The sequence below is a fragment of the Streptopelia decaocto genome, assembly GCF_964273445.1.
Source record: "Streptopelia decaocto genome assembly, chromosome: 5".
Taxonomy (NCBI): domain Eukaryota; kingdom Metazoa; phylum Chordata; class Aves; order Columbiformes; family Columbidae; genus Streptopelia; species Streptopelia decaocto.
This window is the reverse complement of record NC_138659.1, coordinates 62,695,188-62,708,128: the sequence shown is the minus strand read 5'-3', so window position 1 is coordinate 62,708,128 and position 12,941 is coordinate 62,695,188. Positions and strand designations below refer to the sequence as shown.

The 12,941-nt window shown below is 38.8% G+C and overlaps 1 protein-coding gene and 1 long non-coding RNA gene across 3 annotated transcripts in view; both read right to left on the bottom strand.

Moving 5' to 3' along the window:
- The window catches only part of VTI1A (vesicle transport through interaction with t-SNAREs 1A), a 266,769-nt gene that overhangs the window by 236,517 nt on the left and 17,311 nt on the right, over positions 1-12,941 (bottom strand). The window lies entirely within an intron of this gene.
- On the bottom strand, positions 10,504-12,181 carry LOC309440537. Its single transcript, XR_014184212.1, has 3 exons — positions 12,165-12,181; positions 11,571-11,619; positions 10,504-11,128 (listed from the first exon to the last, which is right to left on the bottom strand). It is a non-coding gene; the product is annotated as an uncharacterized lncRNA (long non-coding RNA).

Sequence of the window (12,941 nt, the reverse complement as noted above, 5' to 3'; positions counted from 1 at the left end):
TTTTGTATGAACCATTGCTGACTTAATTTTGTTGAATTGAAAGACTGATGAAACTTTTAATTATTTTGGGTTCAGACCACATGAAGTCAAACTTTGTGGCTGCCTGTAATTTTGTCCATTTCCTGCCTCTCCTCACCAGTCTCCAGAAGCAATGCAAGGACAAAAATAAAATGTGTTTATATATTAAATAGTCTTAAATTATATATAGTTTTAACCATCCCACAGCTGCCACAAGTTAAACCGGCATCAGTGTATGCCATATACAGCACAACATTGTACGTGCATCCACACACACATAAAGTAGTATATACCTGGGTCTTGCACAAACTTTAGGCATCACTAGAAAGTTCACAAAATATAGCAAGCATTAAAGTAATAAGCAGTTCGGCTGAGGAATCAAAGACACTTTGAATGAAAGCAGTTCAATACAATTACAATTTATTTTGTGTCATCATTAGAGTCTAGAGTTATAAAAATCGCAAGTTGACATATGCGGAATTTTCTTCCTCAATCTTTCACATTCCGTTCCACTATTTGTAAAAAAGCAACATGTTTACTCCATTTTACATCGTATTTCATTTTGATCCTCAGTTAGTGTCCTCACATGGAACACAAGCTTAACAACAGTACAAAAAGCGTCAGTGGTTTAACCCTTGCCTTTGTACCCAAAGTTGGAACATTTGGACCAAGCTCCCTGTTGGCAGACTGTGACTCCCCCCAGTCCAAAGAACCCACTTGTTACCACAGTAAAACCACAATGATCAAACACATCATGTCACACATTCCTAGGAGAGTGACAACATAAGCTTGGGAATGAGACTTCTTTACAGGATCAAGCGGGGAATATAGTGGGCGAGAACGAAAAGCTGCGATGTAGCCACCAATACCTGAAGGAACAGCAAAAGGCAGATGATGCGCTTTTCTTTTTCTGGGCACATTCTTCATCCCCCAGTTCTGCTCACTGTGGAAGTCTTGGAAGGGAAACTACCCAGCCCAGACCTTACATGTAAAGAAGAAAAACCCACATTTCAAAGACACGTTGATTACATTCAAATCTGAATGCCAGTGTAATTCCTCTCAAACACTTTCCTACAGTTGACCAAACCATTAGGATCTGAGCAATAAGATCCATCAGCTGTCCAGTTAAACATGCACTTAAAGGAACAACATTGCTGATTTAATCTTCCAGACTTCCTGCCAAGTTTGCTACCACAAAGCGTAGGGGGGGAATGATGCTCTATAATGAGCGCTGGTAAGAGGGACAACTGTCTCCTTTTAGCACCCTTGTTTCTAGCCAAGGAGGTGGAAGTCTGAGCAGCTTTCCTTCCACTCCCAGCCATCTGTTATAAAACCTCATAAAGCACAGTTCTGCGTCAGCAATTATTATTGATAAAACAAAAGTGCTCTGCCACAATCTTTAAACCAGGATTTTTAAAAATTCTTTCAGTCTATAGAGAAACATACTTTTTCACGGAGCTACTGACTAGCAGCAGTCTCGATGACTTGCCCCCCAACACCCTCTTTCCCCAACACGCAGCACGTTCTGTGCCAGTGATCTCCCCCGAGTTTAACACCGTTATCTGCATTTTGGGGAAAGAGAAGAAACCTGACCTCATGCAGTATTTTACCAAGAAAGCCTAGAAGTCAGACGGCACTAGTACAAATACCATAAAAATAAAATTTAGGAAAATAAAACAGAGGGGGAAAAAAAATCCACAACCCAAACCACAATAGAAACAATACTTTGTGTTCCTATTTTAAGTGCCTCTCTCAATGCTATATGCATAGCAGCTAAAGGCAAGCTGGAAACCAGCCAGGTCCTGGCTGCCAGCAAAAATTTTGTCACCTCCTTTGAACATCTGAAGTATGTTTACCCAATAGATTTCATTAAATTACACTTCCATTAGGAAGCATACAATGTTGATACTCATCTCAAAGATAAAAGGGATCGCTAAGAGGCATGTCATCCTGCTCCCCAGCTGATTGCTATTTCTGGGCCAATCAAGGAAAGGAGCCAGAACAATACTTAGTTAAAAAAATGCAGCATCTCCCCAAGGACTACATACTAAGAGACTGCAGCTCCATTATCAAAATGAGCATATCATTAATGACAATACACATACAGCACGTTATTTTAATACAACTCATACACAATAAACAAGCTGTATTTGGGTCATTAGCTGAATTTGTAAAGCAGTATTTCCAAGGGTTAGAAACTCCTTATCGAGATAGGAAGTTTATAGGTTGGGGGCAGCAGGGGAAACAAATATTTTATACGATCCCAAAATACAGTGAATATAATGACACTGTGTGGTTTGAAGTGCATTGTAGTAGCTAACAGAACAATAGGCTATTCAGACACAAGTTCCCATTTTAAAGTAAAGCAGAAGTAATTTAAAACACCAGGCACTGTTTTGCTAAATATCTATGAGGGACAATGAAAGCAAAATGCCACTGACACAGTTTATGCTGTATATATATCACCTTTTAAATCATTATTACTGTGCCATTATAAAAAATTGCAAAAAGGGACTCAAAGTAAATTTCAAAAACATTTTAAAAAATTATAGCAACAAACATGCAGATTGTGCAGCAAGACACTGCGGAGGGAATAATACGAGATACTCAAATTCACAAGTCCATGAGGACTGTTGTGCCGTTTTCCTACAGTAGGCTGAGTCTTTCCTAGTGGAGAGGAGGAGATATCTTTGTCTCTAAGCACTGGTGTTCGATGTATGATGTTTACTGTGCTTCCTAATCTCCAATTCACATAACAGCAATAAAGGGAAAAGGACAAAACCATGCTAATTAAAACCCGAAGTAATAGGAAAGGGTTGGGAGGGGTTAGCTCTTCACAGCCAAGCTCTGCCCAGTCCTTTTGCAGCAATCTGTGATTATTAATCTCTAAAAACACTCCTTGCTCAATATTCTGCAATCTAGACTTCAGCCAATCTCTTTCAACATGCAGAAAACCTTTCAGTTGAGCCATATTTGACATATCATATGAACTCCAATTATCCATCTTTTTGCAATTAATCATCTCACAATTACATTTCCTGCACTTATAAGCATCCAGCTGGGAACGGAGTTTTAATCTAGGAAATAAAAAAAAGGATTCAGGTTTCTAACAAATTACTTCTAATTAACCAGAACCTTTTCTAGTCATTCCAACCTAAAGATGCCTACAGCAAATGAAAGAATTTATTGTTTGCATTCCTAATGATATTTTAAAATTTCAATTTCCCCGATGAGTAACTTTCAGGAAATTCACTGCACTTATATCTACTTAAACAAACATTCTGCTAAGCACAACAACAACAACAAAAACCTAGGGGAAGAAAATGAGAGCTGGTATTAACACTCAACAGAAAAGCCGATAAATAAAGCTGAAGAACCAGAATGCTAATTAACAGCAACTTCTCTACGCTGCCCAGGCCCTGCCAGGGTTATTTGGAATCTCAAAACTATGTTCTCAAATAATGCTTCAGAAATGAAAGGTATATTTGGGTTTTTTTTAGAAAAAAATGGTCAGTTCTACAGATACAAGGCAGCAATTTATAGCCAGTATAAAGGACATGGATTAAATGAAGCCACCTACTTAGATAACTCAGGAAGCGAAGTCAACGGTGGTGAAACAGCACATGAAAGAGCTTTGTCCCACAACTTCCAGTGATTTCCCCAGGGAAAGATTTGGAATAAGAACCATGCAAAACACGCTTACTGCGCGACTGGGAACCGCTTGGTATCACAGGGAGGTAACATGAGGTAAGTATCAAATGTAACAGTTTCATTTACATTAAGTCTTATCAATTTTCTCCAACTGTTTCAGAAAGTCAATGCAAACATCTGACAGAATATGATGTTGCAAAGTAAAGTAAACCTTTCATGTTCTTTGGACAGTCAAATACCAGAGGGTTTTCTGTCAATTACGCAGTAACACAGATGTACATCCCAAATCTGTCCTTCTAACTAACAAAAAGAAAACAATATACAGCTCAAAAATGCTCTTGAGAGCTACCTTTAAGTAATACATAATATATAAGTCAGTCTAACTGCAGAAATATCTCTGCTCAAAAAGTTGGTGTTCATTAATGTGCTACCAAAGTTTCCACAACACAAAACAGGACTGTGCTAAGAGGCTGATTGATTCAATACCAATTTAAAGTAGTTAATTATTCTGGAAAAGGGTTATTTTTAATACATCTTAAGCTTTCCAAAACTATTAAATTTTACATGCCTGTACCAACCTTCCATTACTTTGACTTTCATTAACTACCTCTACAGGCACTTTGAGAACACCAAAACCACTGGTACATTTTGTTTTTATTTATAACAGAGCTCCAGTTGTGACTGTGGACATCCTTTAGCTCATTTACAAGGGAAAAACAACAAAACTGGTAGTGACCACTAAAATTCAGCAAATCATAATTCCTGCCACAACAGAACAGCATCACAAACCAATTTATACCAACCTTCCCTTCCCAAACTTCTGCTTAACCTCTCTACCCGACACAGAGTACAGCACATTCGATGAGGTGTGAGGAAAAGGTAGATGCTCTATGATGAGATTCACAGATATACCCTCAGCTATTATAGAATCAAGATTCACACCACCCCCTCATCCTTGGAGATTCCAACCTGAGAGTTGTGTGAAACATCATGAAATATCTACCAACACATTTCCAGTCCAGCGGTGCACTTTCAGTTGTGATAAAGGAAGACCTGCACGAAGCAGCAGCAAGAACATGATGGAAAAGTTCATTTTAGTTGTGAAATCAGTCACCAAAAGACAGAGTGAAAAGCCTGGGGGTCAGAAAGAGGACAGTGTGAAAGCACAACAACATTTTATTCTCAAATTCCTGCTCAAGACTAAAATGGGAAATTGAGAGACAGAATTCAAACAGGCTACAGGCTTCAGTAGGAACTCTGCTCACAGCTACCGGGATCAAAATGGGAATTCCCATTCTGAAAGCAGTGCAAGACACTCAATATTTCAACGCATGCTCTAAGCCAGCACTGTGAAATCCCACCAGAAGTCCACCACGTTGGTGCATCAAGGACCCTGCATTGCTCACGCAGACACCAGACCACAGGCAGATGTGCTTAGGTATGCGATGGAAAAGCATTACTTGAGCAGTGTGGATCGAGTAGTTTTAAAAGACAGAAAGACCAAGGACAGGGAACTTAGAGGTCCCTTGGGACACCTGGCAGAGCTGCACAGGTCCCAGCTTCAGGCCAGCGTTTGATCAGGGCCCAGCTAGGCAAGCACCACAGCCAGGCAGGGCCATGGGAAGTTGGGAAGCAACATCCCAGGGCATTCCTGGAGCAAGGACCTGAAATGGGGCCCTAGGTGGATGGGGGAGGCTGTTCAGGGCCATTAAGGGCTGTTGGTGCCCTCAGGGCCCTGACCACTCAAAACTGGGCACAACTTTCACAAGATGTGATGTTAACCCCAGCTTGCAGAGGATGCGGAAAAAAAAGTCAAGCAGATAGTGCATTTACGTCACCACGGAGGAGACCAGGGTCAAGTCAGAAATATTCTGCATACGAAGCAACCCTGATGCGGGTTACAGCCAAGGCCATGTCTGTTGTCACAATAAACTGTTCTAACATTTTAAAACAGTTTTACTGGTTTACTGCCCTTGAGTCACACTTACAAACCTTGAATCATTGGCAAGTCAGGAATGAACAGGTGATAATGCAGAGAGATTCAGAAGGTACTAGGCGAACATGAAAAATGAAAAGAATTAGAAGAAAAAACACCCTCTCAGCTGTAGTCATTTAAGTAGGAACACCACAGAGAAAAGCTCTTAAGTGCAAATCTTTCTTATTGCAGCGTTACTTTCAGTGGCACATGAAACAGCAATGATAACAGGCTCAAAAAAAACTTTGAAAATAAAGTTAAAAGATACATGTAACTTAAAACTAACATCTTTTCCTACACAGAAAGGTTAAATTGTGGGGTTGACATTTGCATTTGTTACGTTGTCAACGTTTCCTGCCTATCAGCCTATGTACAAACAATATCTAAAGATGTCATCTACATATTTATACCAAAGGAGTTTATGAACAAGACCTGTCAGTATATTTTAACACCTTTCCAAAACGTCAGCTTTCATCAGGTATAAACACAACATGTTTAATTTATTAGTTTGGTTTAATATAAAAAGTTGACAATCATATGTCACCATAACTATTGATAAGGTAAATAAGGACTACAGGAAAACGTCAAAAAGTTATTAAAATATTTCTCAGCTTCCTGAATCAAATTGGATTTACTGGCTTTTCTCTGTCAATAAGCGCATCACATATTTTTCTTCATATGGCTATTTTTTGAAGTGATGTGTCCAACAGTGAAGTTTAGAGACAGACTATAATTCTTGGAGAATCTGAATTCTACTTTAAGTGTTTTGGGCAGGGGAAAGGGCTTTGTCTAGTGTTAAAAAAAAGCCCAAAAACCAAAAACCAAACAAACAAAATATATGTTCTTCTGATCTAAAATATACTAAGCCTGGATAAAAGTTGAAGCATAAGGCACAAGAAACTTTGAATAGGACTCTGAAGTTAAGCAAAGCAATACATTTGTTTCTACTTCCTATAAGAGGTTCTTGATTCAATTCCCTCAAGAGCATTGCTACTATCAAAAGTCCACCTTTGTTTGTAATGTCAGGAGGACAATCTGTTCTCAGTTCTTTCTAGGTACTTCCCCTCAAAATATAACAGAGGGCAGCACAGCTTTATTTCAACAATTTCATCCCTGCCACCACTGCACAGCCAAACACCTCCTCAGTGAGTCGTTCCAGCCAGATTGCTATAGCTTGCTCTATGGGGAAAAAAATGAACAAAATATACAAGAAAAAAACCCCACCCCAAACTAAACACACCCACACCACGTTATTTATCTGAGTGCAAGGATAAACTCCATTGTACAGACTAGTTCAACCACTCCTGCCCAAGTCAAACCCAGGCCAAATTACAGCCAGCAGTACAGAAGAGTTTAAAGGCAGGTGGGAAATGGAGAATGGACTGTTTGTTGACAGCCTCTCCCTGCTGGATGAGGCTTTTGTTTTCTTCAGCAATCCTACTCGACAGAAGCGAAAACTTTTCAAGTTTGTCCCAGAAAGAGAAGCAGAAAAAGAAAAGTGAAAATGGGGAGGGAGAGGAGCAAATTTTCCTTATGCTCATTCCAAAATTCCCGCATTTTAAACCAAGATCTCTACAGGACACAAGTGCTGAGCCACCGATCTGCATCGCCGAGTGCTGGACATGTGGCTCATGACTGGAAAAAGGGACCTTAGTAGCACATTTGAAACGGACTCCAAGTGTGGGTCGGAAGAAAGATGCAGCCCAGGTGCCTTCAACTGAAATAAAGATCTAACAGGAGGAGAACATGTCAGAAAGTGTGGAAAAGACAAAAGGAGCACTAAGGGCTTAAAAAGGCTGGGAAAGCAATTCAGGTTAGCAACCCCTAACTTAATCCTGACCTTTCTGTAACTTTTTACCTTGATTTAGTTGACTGAACTAACTTTGTGGGAAGCTTACACAGCTGAACCACAGAATCTGATTTCTCCTGAAAACTGGGCAGAAAGAAGAGGAAATCGCCTGGTCACTTCGAGGTGTTAATAACATTGAATTACAAAACAATATGAAAACACAGTCACTACACATAATTTTTTTGATTAAAATAAAATCCTAGAACTATAGTTAAGACCCTGTCTTAGTATTTTTAGTTTTACTCCCAACCACATTAATCCTAGGTAAATAATTCTCAGTCTTTTTTTTAAGGATGCTAGAAAGTATAACAAATGAAAACCTGTAGTTTCAGACACAGCTGCTGTAAGAGCAGCCCATAATAGTGAAATTAACCTACATTTCTTAAACAAATTTAAAAAATAATCACAAGAGACACATCAACAAAACAACTCAGTTCCTTGTGTAGTTCTCTTTAGTTGATACTCACTGTCACTTGGCTCTCTGGAAATAGGGATTCCTGTATCAAAATATTTGCAGTTACATGTCCCAAAATACCAACCATCATTATGGAAAGTTACTTTTCATGTTTTGAAATAAGAGAATTTGTTTCGATATTAGCATCATTATTCTCTCTTAAATAAAATATTAGATACCACTTTTTCCTGGGTGGTGACACAGCCCAGCAAAGGTTATGGTTCAGTTGAACAAGGGCTCAAGGTCTTCTCCTCATGAATCAGTGGAAAGGAAGGTGCTATCTTCGTTAATGCAGGAGCATCTTCTAAGTTCCAAGCCAAGACCCACCAAACACAATACGACCCTTTTTCTTGCCAGAATTCACACGTGAAGTCTTTAGTGAACATGTACAACATCTGCAATTGCAATTCAGTGTTTTCCAAAAGCCCACCTAACACGTTTCCATGCTGACCAGGAGGGCAAGCTGGCAAACACTACCCTTATTCATTCTAGTCTTAACTTCTCTGAAAATAAAAAAATACCCAAACAAACTAAGGGCATGTTGGAAAGTTGTGGCGGTTCAGAAAGTGAGCACAAATGCCAATCAATGGGAAACAGGCAGAGCCCACACACACACTCCCCACTTTCTCCTTATACACCAGGCAACAAATACTTAGCAAAAATATTTCTTTTCATTAAACCCATTAGAACTTGTTACACATTACTATAGTAGGAGAAATTACTCTGTTCTACTGCTGACCCCAGAAGCCACCTGCTATATTCCTTTTTACTATCTGTTCTTTATATTTCTACTCTAATTGTCATTGATCAGCTCTTTTAGGAGGGAACCCTCTGCAGTATTTATTAAATATTGGAAAAGGCTTATTTTCCTAGCACTGGCACCCCAAAGGCAGTTTATAAAAAGCAAATAAAAACTAAGGGAGGTGCTGCATTTGATCCACTTATTATAAATGTATACAAGCATTAAATTGTCAAAAGTACAACTTACAGATCCTCCAGCCTTTGCAGGGATTTCCTCCCCAGCTGAGTCACAACAGCAAGTTTAAAGAGACTTTGTGGCCAAAAACGACTTTTTGTTGTGGTTTGTACAGCAGCTTTGAGGGAAGCTCAATGTACTTGGGACTGAATACTAAATGATTGCAGAATACAAATTAGAAGTTACCAAACAAAAGAATGGAGATATTAATACTTTTTCCATAGGCTTCACACAGTAAAGAATGTTACAAAGGGGTGAGGGGGGGAATCATTCTAATACAAAATACAACTCCAGCTGCATTTTTTTGCTTTATATTTCTTCCTCACTAGGTCTTAAGCCAGAAACAAGATACCTGCGCTGCTGTAGAAGAGACCATCTCCTTTCACCTGCACTAGCCAGTTTTAAAGAACCATAAATTCCTCCTCTGCTTACTACTGGTATGTTAAAAAGAACCAGCTTACAGCACAAAATGGGAAGGTTTTATCAGAGAGAAAACAGGCAGTTTAGTTATTAAACAGCATTTTAAAATATTTGCAACTTGTAAATATTAACGAAATTTAATATTTTTCAGGACAAATGAAAGTCTACCTACACAAGGAAATAGTACCAACATTTTCTGAACATCTACTTTGTTCTTGAGTTAGAGTTTGGGGGAGAGGTGGCAAAAAAGATTCAGTTAAATTCAACTGTAATTTGTAAGAAAAAAGATGGAAGGAACTGATTGATTTTCATTAAGAATCTGTGACAATCTTAAATTCATACTAACACATTAGCTCTTCACAAAGACTTTTTAATCCGTTATAGTAGATTCCTTGAGAGAAAACCCAAAACCAGTATTTAAGTGAACTGCATTTCTATTGCACTAAATTTCAGTATTCCACTTGTGGATGAGCCAAGATTATAAAAATAAAACTAAGCAAAACATGATACTTGACAACTTCCATTTCTCATAAAACACACAAAAGTTAACACATAACATCACTAAAGCAGCACTATGGAAAGCATGAGAAATAAAGAGAGAACACATCCATCGATGTTTCTTCATTTCACTTACTAACAAATCTAGGATATATTTGCATTTACAGGAATTTTTAACTAGCACAGAATAATTTTTACTATGCCAATAACATTACCATAAATTTATGGCCTGTCTCCCACTATTCTATGGCAAAGGTTTTCAGCAAAACCCAAGGTAATATTATTTGTACTAGCAGAACATAATGAATGCTACTATTTGTAATGTTTGACAGCTGTATGACAACCAGACATACAATACATTCAGTTACGCAAAGAGGTTTTTTCCGCTCTAATTTTTGCCTATGATGCAATCGGAATTTCAACAAGCATTTCATATGTAACGATCATATAAAATTTTCCCCTTGAATTCTGATTGAGGAAAATATCAAGATGAAGCACAAACCTCTTGAAGTTGGGTAGAAATAGCTACTTTCAACAGCAGTGCTTATATTTCAAGTTGGATTTCATGAAAACAACAGAACCCAGCAAGCAGGCAAAAAAAAAAAAGGCCATTAACCATCCATTTGCCAAACTAATTTTTGACATGGGACAGTTAATCAGTCACCAATAAAAACTTCACCATTTACCAAACAGCGGCTTCACCATAAAGAAAAGCTATTTTTGACCATGGCAATTAGTCTCCTCATGTTTCAAACACTAAATTCTATTTTCACATTAATTTTTAAAACTATGTGGCTTTAACTTAAAATAAACTGTACATCAAAAGAATGCAAAATAAACAGCCAGGAACACAATTTGACGAATTGGATTTATTGAGTTTATTTAGCTAAACAGGGTCCATTGGATCTCTTTAATAGGCTGACAGTTGCACTGGGCTGGTTAATAAAACATTCAACACAGTATCTTCATCCAATATAGAAATGCAAATCCCACCAGAAATATTTTATTCATGAAACAGTAATTTCAGTTACTACCAAAGCAAAAAAAGGAAAAAAAGAAACAGGGGGGGAAAGAGGGAAAGGGGGGAGGAGAAAAAAAACCCGGACTTGCTTTGCAAACAAACAGTGCCATCTACTGTCATTCCCCGACCAAACCAACCAAGAAACAGGAGAAGGGCTGTAACTAACCCTTCCAGCGTCAAACTGGTACCTTCTCCCTGTTCTGTTGCTTTATCAGTGGCGTGTCTCTCCCTGATTTGCAGTCAAATACAAATTAGCCTCACTCTAGCTGGAAGAAAAATGAGTGATAACAGGGTAAGAACTTGAGAGCGCAGCTCTAGTCTGAAGCACAAGCATGTTAAAATGATGTGGGTTTTTGCTCAGCTTGTCTGCCGTTTTTTTCTGGAAATCTTTATGTTTCTAACTCACGATAGAAACCAAATCAAACTTCTGCATACATGAGTGTGAGCAATACAACAAAGAGAGAGTGAGACATGTTCTGTTCTGCTTTATTCATCATTGCATCCCACACCTCATGCTCCAACTGCAGAGCCTTTATTACAGCTGCTATCAAAAGCAGGACAATGGCAGCTGGCTTCTTTTTGCATGACAGGTAGGGGAGTATCACTTGACTAAAATAAGAAATCACTGAGAAAGTGAGAAACAGTAAAGCCTTCCTCCTTCTGCCCCCCAAAAAACAGCATTCACCTTCTGTATATGAAATTACTCACCAGCTGGCTAGAAGTGATTTGGAGTGGACATTGCTTCTTCCACTATCTGCTAGGAAGAACAGCACACAGATTTAATTCTACCACTTTGAGAAGTAGGAGTTTTAACATAAGAACAAATTACATGGTAAATAGAGAAATGATAGTTCTGTGCCTGGGAAAGGCTGATGAGGGCAGCATCCAGACACGTCTAACGACGGCCAGGTGAGAAAGCAAGTTCAGCGAAAAAGGCAGAGCTGATGTCATGCTGGATTTCCATTACATGCCTTAAAACATATTTCATAGAAGGATTTTATTCTGCCGTAGACCACTTTTTAGTTTCATTTAATACAGAAACACTCTGTGTGTGAAGGGAGAAAGGAAAGAGGCACGAATGCTTACAGTGCACTGCCTGAGTCCATGTGCCTCTCATTCACAGCCCCCAGACCGACACGAGAATTATCAGACTCACCAAATCACTTCCCGAGAGCACCTTCATTTGTAATCACTCTGACAAGTCTAGTGCCCCACAAAACGGTTTTTCTTAAAGTCCTGTGCATCACCTCCACAGCCACTGACTTGCTGAAGGACCAACAAACAGCACGGTGCAACACTCACCGGTCTTACCCCACGTGTTAACAGATCAGCAACAACTCTGGAGAGACACAGAATTTCCTATGAGTATCAAGGTGAAGTCGGTTCAGAGACGAGTCTAGTTAAGGAATTAATGTTATTGTCATTACAAATTTGCTGCTTGGTTGCCCTGACCCATTATATTCTCTCCTCACACACTGTGTTACGAGATGCATCTTACTTGTCGAACACGGGGGGATTCTTTGTACGTAATACCTACAGAATTATAAAACTCAGGTGTGCTTCATTGGTCTGGCTTCTTGGTAGTCTCAGTTAAGAGAACCATAACTCCTTAGGTTAATTACAAATTAAGCATGTTCACTCCCATATTTCACACTTTACTCTAAGGAAAAGCATGTCATCACTAGTAAATTCCACAGTGAAATAAATTTCCTTCCTTCTCCACGTTTCCACACAAAAAATAAAATAATTCTTAAGATGTAAATACATTAGGGTAAGTTTTCTACAGGGGATCTAAGTTATACCACCTCTTAATCGTTCACCACAAACCCATTTTAGGCCTTGAATGTTACCAAGAAAAAAAAGGGAACATTCTTTCCTGTATCACATTTTCCCCATTCAAATATAGCAATATTGTAAATAAAGTCCCTACACAATGTCAAATACCTCCAGCTTCCTCTACCACGAACCCACGAAGGTGGGGACACAAGTTAAAACAAACTAAAGACAATGCAGAATTTTTCTCTATAGGAAAGAAGTTGGCCTAATGTTCAGCAGCAGCGAAGCAGACAAATATCATAT